The 11,997-nt window shown below is 43.9% G+C and overlaps 1 long non-coding RNA gene across 1 annotated transcript; it reads right to left on the bottom strand.

Annotated features, from left to right (window-relative positions):
• Positions 1–317: 317 nt before the first annotated feature.
• Positions 318–11,384, bottom strand: LOC117702083 (uncharacterized). The gene is made up of 5 exons (XR_013070299.1): positions 11,200–11,384; positions 10,897–10,973; positions 8,370–8,423; positions 1,824–1,935; positions 318–568 (listed from the first exon to the last, which is right to left on the bottom strand). It is a non-coding gene; the product is annotated as an uncharacterized LOC117702083 (long non-coding RNA).
• Between the last annotated feature and the right edge of the window lie 613 nt (positions 11,385–11,997).

Below are 11,997 nucleotides of genomic sequence, written 5' to 3' on the forward strand. Positions count from 1 at the left end.
TTTTAAAACAGAGGGAAGACAAGTGGCTACTTGGAGTCACAGAACTGATTTCCAATGGGGGGTGGTGAACTATGATTCAAGATTGTTTGAAAAAATGAAATCAAAAATTAAAAATAGAATTGCATTTCTACTTGCAACACAAACAACACTAAGTGCACCTTCATAAATTTGACAATTGTTGTACTAAGTGATAACACCATGAATCACATTAGTAGCAGACTTGGCAATTTTTGTTTAGAGCAGAAAGAATGGGGTGTCGATATGTGCAAACAGCTCTGTTATCTGAAGAGATGGGCAGAGGCACTATGACAGGCTCTCCCAGGGTCAGAAGCTGACATTAATGCCCTCACTGGGCTGTTCCTCTACCTCCAGCTTCAGAGCAGCAACACAGCGCCAGAGACACCTCAGGGAAACATTTACTGTGGCTTCCTCACCTGGTGTGCAAGGGGAGATGAGTGTCTGCCCCTTCTGTCATCCCGAACAGGGAAGAGAGACTTCAGCAGTTTTGGCATCTGTGGCACCAGGGACTTCACTGGGTTCAAGTAAGAGGCTGCCAAGCCTCCCAGTCCTGTCGGGATGAAATGAAAACAATGGCACATAACTTTTGCTCTGCATTTGCTAAGAGTCATTTGTAAGCAAATCCAGCAGTATAAACTACTACAGGCATCTCTAAAATCATTAGTAGAAAAAGATTATCACAGCCAGCATCTACCACTTTAAACAGCAGTAACTAAAGCAACCATGATGCTCTAATGTACATGGTTCCTGCCAGTGTTGGAGGGTGACCTATCCTCACTCCTTGTCAATACCTAACACAAGGACTAAATTCTGCTCTAGAGGAAGGAGAACTCTGTTTTTGTGTGTGTGGTTCTGTGTGCTCACTAGCTTGTGGTGTTTTGGAGGTTTGTTTTCGACACAGGGTCTCACTATATACACCAAGCTGGCCTTGAACTCATAGGGATCCTCCTGCTCTACCTCCCCATGGCTGTGATGAAAGATGTGCACACCACACCTTGCTATGAATCTTTAAAAGGACAGCTAAAGTAAATACTGTGACATTTATAAGAATAAATAATAACCTAGACAATATCAAAAACTTTTTGGAAACTAGGCCTCAGAAAGCGATCTGATAAGGAACACAAAAGTTTAGATTATTCCACACTAAAGAAACCCAAGTCATAATCTCCACAGAGAAAATGCCAGCTTCAGACAGTATCCCTAAGTAATCTTGTCAAACATTTAAGGAGTATATATTACCAATCACACAGAAACCCATGCAGAAAAGATAAGAGAACCACTTTCCAAAACAAAATTGTGCAAGGCCAAAACAATCTTGATATCAGGGGCTGCAGGGTGCTCAGTGGTTAAGAGCACTGACTGCTCTTTCAGAGGTCCTGAGTTCAATTCCCAGCAACCACATGGTGGCTCACAACCATCTGTAATGGGATTGGATAAACTCTTCTGGTGTGTCTGAAGACAGCTACAGTGTACTCGTGTAAATAAAAATAAATTTTAAAAAGAAAAATAAATCTTGATACCAAAACTTAACAGCTCTGAGGATGTGAAAGCCATCGTGGACCACATGCAGACAGTAAGTATTAACAAACAGGCTGAGCATTAGAAGACAAGAGGCTCACAGGGTAATTTATCAGAGGAATACAGGGCAAAGTCACCCTTTCAAACCAATGCCACCCAACATGCTAAGACAAGGTGACGTTCTGATGAACACAGATTGCCTATGGACATAGCAGAACATCCTGACTGAACCTTTTCATCAAAGATACTCGTTTCATGGCAGTGATTGGCAGATGAAAAACACTTACCAGGATCAGAAGACTGGTTATTTTGGGGTGAGACAGAGAGAGCTGGAGGACCTGGAGTTATCCCTCTGGAAACCAGTGTTTGGGACACATCCTGTTGACTTTCCCATCGGCCCTATTAAGCACAGACAAAAAAGTTAAATCATTTTGTTTCAAAATTAATTAGTTTATTTTTTTTTTTAAAAAAGTATACAATACTCCAGAAAAAGCCTACTAGCATTACTAAAGTGTTATTCTCTGGGATGGAAGTCTGACTGTATTACTCTTCCTCAAGTTTGCCATGTACCTAAGGGGCTATGTCCCCTAGTAGATGAGTGTTCACCGCAGACTCCTCTCCACTTGACAACCTGTGACTGCCAACCAGTCATCCCAAACTCTACTGCATTCTGCTACCTCCTTAACACAGGGTCCTTTAGAAAGAAATACCTGCAAATTCTGCCCTGACTCCTGTGGCTGGAGATGACACCCTCACTCCTATGTCTCAACCGGAGCCCAAGAATGGATTCTAGAAGTAGCATGGGACTGAGCCCCAAGTTGTGAGCAGATCTTAAGCTCCCTTTCGCTCGCCCTGTGGTGACTCGGGTCTTTCTCACTGAGGTTAAGTAACAGTTTTATTAGTTTAACTGAGCATGCTTAACAGACAAAGCACCCAGGGTTAACTAGGATGTCCTGAGGACTGCTAAGAAGCAGAGTGAAGTGTGGATCCTGGGAGGCTCAACACTGAGGGGGACAGCCCACAGCTTCCTACATGAATTAGCAATCTATCCGCTTTTAGCAGCAGCCTAAAGACTGATCACAAAATCAATAAGCTCTAAGTGATCTGGATCATGTTCACCACCGAGAACTCACTCAGCACTTGATGGCATTAAAACAAAACAAAACAAAAAACACTGATGCTCTCTCTCAGCACTCATTAGAAAACAGACAGAATACAGACTCCAGACATGATCAGGGCAGTAACAAATGCAGCTCCAGCTGGGCACCCACATCCCTAAGGATAACACACTTACTACAGATTTTAGTCTCCTGTTAATTTTTATTTTTAATTTTTTGCATTCTAGCTTAATTATCCTTCTTGGGATGCTGCCCACTTGGGTGCCTTGGGGTGTCACATCAGTGTCTGAACACTAAGGTCAGGAGTTTCAAGAGTCTCAGTGGAAGAGATGTTAAGAACTCTGTTCATGATGTCAAGTTCATACAAGGTTATTCTGAAGACAACTTACTTCATCATAGAGTAAATTTATTCTAATATCTTAGGCTCTCTTGTCTGGCAGCTGACATAACCACACTGTGTATTGTAGGAAACTGAGCAGCTGCACTGCACTTAGCATCCAAGCTGTGTGACAGAGTTGTCCAGTAATAACTGAAAAAAGTGTCCCTTCTCTGGGGCACAATCAGGGCTCCTCTGGTACCCGGTGCACAATGTCACATGGAGGCTCTTACTGCCTCAAACACCAAAACTCTGAGTTTAAATAAATGACAGGTCTAGACAACACCCAGACACAGCCTAAGCACACTGAAGGCCTGTGGGCTAATGGCAGATAGAGAGACTGTCATAGCACCCAACACAGGTTCCTGTAGTCAGGGCAGACAGGGAACCTCACAGTCACTTGTTCCCAGCCTTACTGCCCAGAGTCAGGATCTGAGTACCCGGGCAGATCTGGCTGTGCTTCCTAGGGACAGATCTGAGGAGGAGGAAGGTAGCAACCCCTCTTCTCTGCTAGCCCCTAGAGATGCACAGAAACCTCCCACCATGTGGTTCTCCCCTGACCCTGCACAGCTCACCAGAGATGAACGCAGCATCCTAGGTAGGGCTGCCCATGGCTGTGTGTCCCCCTCATCCCTGCCCCCAGACAGGACAAGTGCTGACTGTGTAATAAACTGGACCTACCTGGCTATACTAGTTTCTCCCTTTACTGCAATGCTGGGGAGAGAACAGAACCAAAACCAAAACAAAGTAGCCACCAGTTAAATATACTTCAGAGGGAGTAAACTTGGGACTGTGGGTAAAGGGACTTTGAGATTTTTGCTCTGGAATTTTTTGAGCTCTCTCAAGGAGAAAAGGCATGATACTTCCTTCCTTCTGCCATATTCGAGCGCACCTGGCACTGCATGGCACTTCCCAAAGACTGACTAGTCTATTCCTAATGTCTGCTTCCTTGCTGGACTTCAGAATCAGCCATGAAAATACTAGGAAAGGACTCTGGGTTCATTTGGATCCCACACAGAGACTATTTGTTCTAAGGAGCAGAACTCAAAAACACAAAACAAAACCCTTCAAGATTTTAGGGGGAACCCAAGACTCAGAGGCACAGTCAATCCAGCAAGTCCAGGAGGTCCTTGCAGGCTCCTTGTCTACCAGCCATCCTCCCGTCAGCCCCTGCTCTTCCACCAAATATAATTTTTTGGCTTTCTGTAAAAGACTTTGACTCTGATCAGGAAAGTGACAAAAATAAATAAAAAGATGCATCCATGTTCATTTCCAGCACACAGGCAGCTCTGTGCAGCTGAAGAGTGACTCATGTTTGGCATCTCTGGAACCAAAGCTAAGCTGACAGCAGTTCCAGGAAGCTGTGTTAGCTCCCGCCCTGCTCAAGACACCAGCAACCTGAACTTTGACAAGAGCTTCTGGGGAGGGACTGGGAATATACCTCAGTGCTAGAGCCCTTCCCTGGCATACATGAGGTCCTCAAGAAGTACCACACACAAAAACCACCTCAGAAGACAATAACACTGCTTTACTAACTCAATACAAATGCCATCTCTTAAATGGCTTTAGAAATGACAACGGACTTGTTGACAATTGTCCTTGTACTACCGAAGGTCTCAATACACTGCCAGCTTTGCAGTGCCAAGGCCATCAACAAGTTGAAATTAATTCTGCATGGGATACCCACAAGTAGACAGTCATAAAGAATTTGTTTTCATTGCATCTATTAAAAATGTCTCTAAAACAGAGGCAAAGTATCCCATAATTATAAGCAAAAAACCACTTCAATATGGTCACATCTTATATTTTTAATGTGAGACTTTTTGTGAGGATTTCCTTTAGGCTCCAAGGTGATGGCAACAATCAAGCTCTTTAAATTAATTACTTTACCAACTCAATCTTGGTGGAGGCAATTCTGATTTTAAAATGCTTGATAAATAAGTGTGTCCACATGCATGCACGCATGCATACATGCACTCACGCACGCAGGCACACACAGCTAACTGAACTCAACAAGTTTTCGTGGCCCCATTAACCCCAGTTCAATCAGCCTCTTCCCCTCTTGCCTCAACACCCCCTTAATGCCACTTGCTCTGTAGCACAGAGCTGAGAGCAGCAATCAGATTGAGAGAAAACTAGAGCTGACCCCATGAATGCTTACAAGACAGACATAACTAACATGAGGATTATTTTTGATGATTTCAAAATACATTTCCTAGCAATTCTAGCATCACCAATTTTGGGTTGAAATCTGTAGGACTAACTCCCAGACATTAAATACTTCTTGTAGAGAAATCAAGATGGAGCATTTCTGCCCATGTGTGTGTGCACGTGCATGTGCGTAGTACTTAACCACAGCACAGGGGTGCAGTTTGGTTTTCTTTGCCACTGTCAGGATGCTCTGTAACACCCTAATACCTGGGCCAAGTCACTGTAAGCACAGCTGTACTTACAGTGTAGTTAAGGGTGTGAAAGGTCCTCTGACCTTTTAAAAATCTGTCTACCTTTAGGAACTCTCTGATAGATGTTCATAACCCATCTTATACATTCAAATGACACAGGCTATAGGGTTGAGTCCTGTTCCTTGATTCTGAGGAAAATATGATTCTTTTTTCAACTAGTGAGAAGCTATGACATAAAATATTCATAAGCTGATAATCTTTTACAGTGCTTTGCTTTAGGCCCTGCACAGGAAAATGGGGAGCTACCTTGTGGTCTGTATTCCACTCATATGGTCAGTAATATTCTTGTCTGCTGCCATCTGCTGTCCCTACCCACAGGCATCCTGTGATAGAGCATTCTCCTGGCCCAGGGGTGAAAGCAACAGCCTAAGGTGGTGCTCACAGGCTGCTTATAGCCAGATCCATAGGAGGATGCAAAGATGTCTTCATTGTGGAACTGACAGCCATGGAAATCAGGATACCTGAAGCCATAGCACTGTGTTGTGTGTGTGTGTGTGTGTGTGTGTGTGTGTGTGTGTGTGTGTGTGTGAGAGAGAGAGAGAGAGAGAGAGAGAGAGAGAGAGAGAGAGAAGAAGAAGGAGGAGGAGGAGGAGGAGGAGGAGGAGGAGGAGGAGAAGGAGGAAGAGGAGGAAGAGGAGGAGGAGGGAGAGGGGGAGAGGGGGGAGAGGGGGAGAGGGAGGGACAGAGACAGACACGGGGGGGGGGGGGTTGTCAAATTCTGAGCACTGTAAACTGTATCAAGCCAGAGTCAACAAGACAGAACCATCACACAAGCCAAATCTGAGCAGCTTGAAACAACAACACCATTTTCTCCAAGTTAATCAGAAACCCCAAGACATCCAGAACAGAAAAGAAAGTTGCTAGGACAGTAACAGAAATATGTAATGTTCCTTCACCTCAAGCAATACAGCAAACAGACTGCTAGAGACTCAGCCTGATCTCTCCCAGTGCTCAGCAGAAATGGCCTGGAAAGGTGCAGTTACCCAGTACCATCCCAAGCAACCCTATGGTCCTCATCCTAAATGCTGTGTCAAGGTCCAACATGCTCTACCCAACTCCTTCTCTCTGCACACATACACACTCCCACAGCCTCACCTGCTCCCCCGATAGCCTGCTTCTTTCTCAGTAATCTACTCTGTCACAAAGCCTGAATGGCACCTAGTCCTCTCCTTCCCCACACATTTCTTCCTGCCCACAAGATCCCAGAATCCATCTCTTTAGTGTAACTGACTGCTTCTATTTCTTCCCAAGACATCTCTTTTCCCTTCCACAGTCCTTCCTATCCAAATAAGCTTTTCCCCTTCACACTGATACACTGATAGCTGCATACAACACTCTGGAGTACTCTACACACTACAGCCAGCAACAAGATGCCTGAGGCTCAGCTAGACAGTCCATCCCAAGTCCCCCTCCCCCCCCCCCCCACACACACGAGCTCAGCATATACTGACTCAGGATTCTAAACAAGGCCCCTCCTTCCTAGGCTTCACCCCACTCTCCACTGGACAAGACTGTTCACCCTGTGCCTGTGGCCACACAGGGGCTTATATCCAAAATGTAAACTCCAGCTCTTTACTTGCCTATGTGCACATGGGGTCACCCTTGAGGTTCCACACATGGCCACCATCTCACTGCAACCCTTGCAGGATGCGTGGAGAGCAGGTGTATGCCCCTTACGTGTGGTTCTTACTCTATCTGCCTCAGCCTGAAGTACATCTGTGTCCCTTCATCCTTTCTACTGCTGCAGAGGAAGCATGTCATAGTCTCAATTTTATATAAGGAAAGAATGAGGAGACAGAAAAGCAAAAATCTCAGCCACTTCTTACAAGGAATTTATACCTGAGGATTTGAGTTAAATGCACCTCCCCCAAACATACAAAATCAGGCCTTTTCTTTCCTATTACATATATTTCCCTTAATAACTCATATAATCACACTTAAAACCATCACACAATTAAGTTCTCCAAAGCTCTGCTTCCTTCCATTGGACTGATGCAAGAACTAAACCACAGTATCTTCCAAGCCCATGTACTAACTGAACTCCACCATGTCTGTGTGCACATGTGCACTTGTGTGATTTCATGTGTGGGTATGGTTATGCTTTCAGGCATGGTAACAGCCTGAGTTTAAAATGAGTCCTAGTCATTTTAATTTCATCTTCATTGTTTCTTACATTTCCATAAAAAAAATGCCAAACACAAATACAGAATAATTAACAAGAATAGAAATAGTCTCATGAACAACATTTGGCCTTAAAAATTATCATCAATCAGCCAATCTCTATTTCCCTACACACCCCTGAGTCATTCTGAAGTAACTCCCCCACATCACACTGCCACTATGACAATGCAAACTCCCAGTGTACTCTAGGGTCATCCTGTCAGCCCAGCACCAACACTTAGCCAGGCACCTCAGAGTGACAAAAACAAACTGTGAGGGGTAACACCCAGATCAAGGCAGCTGCAAGAAGTGCTGACCTTTTTAAGCAAACAATAGTGTGTTTCTATTTGCATAAAGTTGTTACTGGGATTTACATGTTTTCTTTTTTCCTAACAAATAATAATGATAAATATTTTTAATTCTTGTAAGTTTTATATCATTATATCCTACCTAGCTTTACTATTATAAATAAAATCTGAAGTTCCTTCTTCATAGGTAAATGGAATACTATAAGCAGAAAGATAATTTTTTAGCAAAACAAACTTTTAAATTCTAATAAGAGGGTGTTAGTAGACCTCAACGGCAGGATCAGAAAAACCAATGTGGAACTCTGTCCAATAAATGTCGCAAAACCAAGGTGTGTAGGAAGAGTTCAGACATATGCAAGGACAGAGGTTTGAGCACATAAAAGAGGTGAGGAGCTAAGTGTTAACTCACCTTGTTGCTGCCTAGGCTGTGGGATGGGCTAAGCTCCTGTCTGCTTCCTGACAACTGGGAAGAGATAAAAGAGGATTAATGTAAAAGCATGAGAGCATCTAGAAAGAGCTTGCTTTTAAAATCAAATTAAATAGGGCCTGAGTGCCTGTGCCTGTAATCCCAGCATTTGAGAGGCAGAGGCAGGAGGATCACAGTGAGTCTGAGGTTATCCTGTTTCCTGGTCAGAGAGACACAGTGAGACAAAATCATATCCAAACAAACCAACCAACAAACCAACCAACCAACCAACCAATCAACCAAGACCAATACTGCAGACCAGTATTGTCTCTGGGATATGAAAACCATTGAGTAGTTACCAGCAACTTCCCATGGGTGGTTTACCTAGGCTCTAGTGTCCACACCTCACTGGGCCCGAACAGAAGACATTTCACCCCTTTAATGTCACTGGATCCTGCCATGGCCTAAGCCTTCTGTCTAAGAATAAACTATTTAGATTACTGTTGAGGCTCATGTGAGAGAACAGCAAACAGCTTTAGAAGTCATGGAATGCAGCCCACAAGTCAGTACAGCCATGATGGCTATGCCCGGCAGAGGCAGAGGAATGAGGACTATGCATCCTGAGGACTCCACGCTCTGCTTGCTGCCCCCAGTCATCATGCCCCTCCTAATCATTGGCACTTACAGTAACAGTGATTGGTCTTTTTCCAGCATTGCTGCTGCAGCCGATTATTATTCAACTACCACCTCCAGAAAGAACTTAGAGATGGAGATTGTTGGTAATATCCATGACTCCAAGAAAGAATTTGGAGATGTTGACATTAGGTTACAACGTGTTCGCTGGTGGCTTTGATGCAGAAAATCTTGGGGGACAATTTAAAGTTCAGAAAGTCACACTCTCAATAGTTGGGCCAGGGATTTTTTTGAGATCAGGGAACAAGAACAATGGTAGCCCAACTAATACTAGATGACACGCCTTTCTTGCTAAGGCTGGTCTGATGGTCAAGGCAATGATTACTTTCTTGTAACCATTTTTGCCCTTGGCTTCCTGATAGGATTTGATAAAAAATTGTTAGTTGGTAGGTGTGCACCCTGATGATTTAAAGTAGCAATGACCGATTGTTTTTTTATATAAAAGTTTAGATTTGTGATTTTTTTAAAAATTGTTTATAAGACTACTTTTTAAGATAAATAATAAAACAACTGATCCCTTCTCTTTAACTACAAATTGCAGTCTGCCAGTAAGAGAAACTGGCCAAGAAAGAGTTGCTTACATTTTGTTACTCTATAACAAGTCGCTTAGATACAACTGCATGTGAGTTCTTGGGATAATTTGTTTTTTATCTGTATTACATGAAACATTTAATCATGTAAAGGCATTAGGGAACATGCAGTTTTTTTTACTCATTGTAATTATTCACTTAAAGAAAACAGAATATAGCCACATTGTAATTTTGCACTGCTTGAGAGATTCTGCTGGGGGATATAAGTGATGAGAGTTGCTTTGCTTTATCCACCAAGTAAGAGAGTGTGAGACTCTGTGTGTGTGTGTGTGTGTGTGTGTGTGTGTGTGTGTGTAGATGTGTGTGTGTCTGTGTGTGATATTTTCCTCCCTTTTCTCCAGCTCCAGAGACTTTTTCACTCACCCCAGAGAAGTTTTATTCCTTCAGAGAAAAATTGGCTTATTGATTAATCAAGAACTCCATGCCCCTTCTCTGTGAACCTGACCTGTCGAAGGTGGCCTTAGGCAGATTATAGTACCCCAGATACCAAATCTTTGCATTTGCCATATGTTAATAACTTTCTGAAGGGACCTAGAACTAGTGGCATTTCTAGATGCCTGAGAGTGGCCCTGCACTTCAGGTCTATGGTGGTGGTCAGACATGCCTCCTGCACCTCTGTACCCACAGGCTTGCCAGTGGAAAACCTGCCATGCCTGTCACTCCCAAACACTTACCAGGTTTGAGGCAGCTGCTCTTTCCTACAAAGCTGAGCAGCCGAGGACAAAAGAGCACCTGCTCTTCATCCCCACATCTTCACAGAAATAAGGAGCAGATAAAGAGCTGCTAGCACATTTTTTTGTCAATAATTATCTCCATGTTCAATATGCATATGAACTATATATATTTTTAATCCGACACATCTTTGCCATAGTTATATAAAATACATGTAACCTGCTTTACTCATTTACACCACCCACAATGGCCTTCAAGTGATTGGTCTACAAACATATACCAAACTTCCTAATGTAAAATAATTAATTAAAGCCCAGAAAATGACTTCCTTCCCCTGGGCAGCAAAGCTGAGTTTAAGCTCCACACACACTTGTGACCTCCCACCTGTGCTGGGCAGGTGGTAACAAAAATGAGCAATGTGTGCCCATGACACTCAAGCAAGCATCCTGGGTCTAACAACAGGCCCAGTGGTGGAGGGGCACAGATGTGACAAGAGGAGGCAGAAAGGCATCCTGATAAGAAGTCAGAAGGGAGGCGGCAGACACCTTCCTATGGCAGCAGCAGGAGAGACTCACTCTGTTCATGCTGGGAGAACTGACACTCCTCCGGTTCAGCTTCCCTTCCCTGTCAGCTGCTCCTTCACGGCCACTTCCTGGGAATTGGAAAACACACCGAGGAGAGGTACATATGAGAGTTGCACTCCAACACACATGCTTCAAGGTTTTCCACATTCTTTAAATACCAGCCATGACTTGACAAGACAGAATGACCCCATTGCAGTCAGTGGATTTTGTGAGAGTAAACTCTTCAAACCAGACTCCAGAAAGTCAAGTACAGAGGCCAGATGGAGCTCCACCATAGCACTGTTAACCGCTAACCTGACGCAGGCGATCTAAAGTCAGGAGGTTTTCCACAGCCAGTACACTCCTCAAGTACTTCTCAATATAGGCCTCAGAGTCAGCAGAACCTGGGTTTTCTACATTAGCTGCCATCCTTGCCAGTGCCTCTCGCTCCTCCACTCCCTGGGCATCCTGAAGAACAAAGATGCACGGTTAAAAAAAAAAAAAAAAGGCTGAAAAAGAAAGTGTTACAGATGATTTACACACAGGCACATGCACACACATTCATCCTGAACTGAAGGATGCATGTTAAAACTACACTGAAGACATCATTACAGATGCACCACACACAAACACATGCTCACACATGTACATGCTCACACACATTGATACATGCACAGTCACATACATACACACTCATACAAAGGCCTCTGAATTGATAAAATTCAACGGAACCCCAAGCTCCATTTTAACATCAGCTTTTAGAACTCAAAATGCCCTCTCCCCCAGAAATCATGACCCATCATTAGGTACCAGCTTAACCTGGAAGGCTGCTTAAACAGTAGCCTTCACAAACATTCCAAACACAGCTGTACCCACTTTACAGTCACTACCAATTACCACCTAGAAAGGATTCTGCAGGTGGTCTGGAAATCCACCTGTGGAAATTGTAGAGCTACCACTCTGACAACAGTTCTGCAAGATGGTGCCACCCCCTAGGACTCATGTGAGCTGGGTCAACCCACTAGACAAAGAGGAGACCTAAGGTCCTCAATATCTAAGTGAGATGCTGGAGAAGCAGGCAAGGCCCCAGATGCTGTCAAGCAGCCTGACGCT

The sequence above is a fragment of the Arvicanthis niloticus genome, unplaced genomic scaffold (assembly GCF_011762505.2).
Source record: "Arvicanthis niloticus isolate mArvNil1 unplaced genomic scaffold, mArvNil1.pat.X pat_scaffold_420_arrow_ctg1, whole genome shotgun sequence".
Classification (NCBI taxonomy): Eukaryota; Metazoa; Chordata; class Mammalia; order Rodentia; family Muridae; genus Arvicanthis; species Arvicanthis niloticus.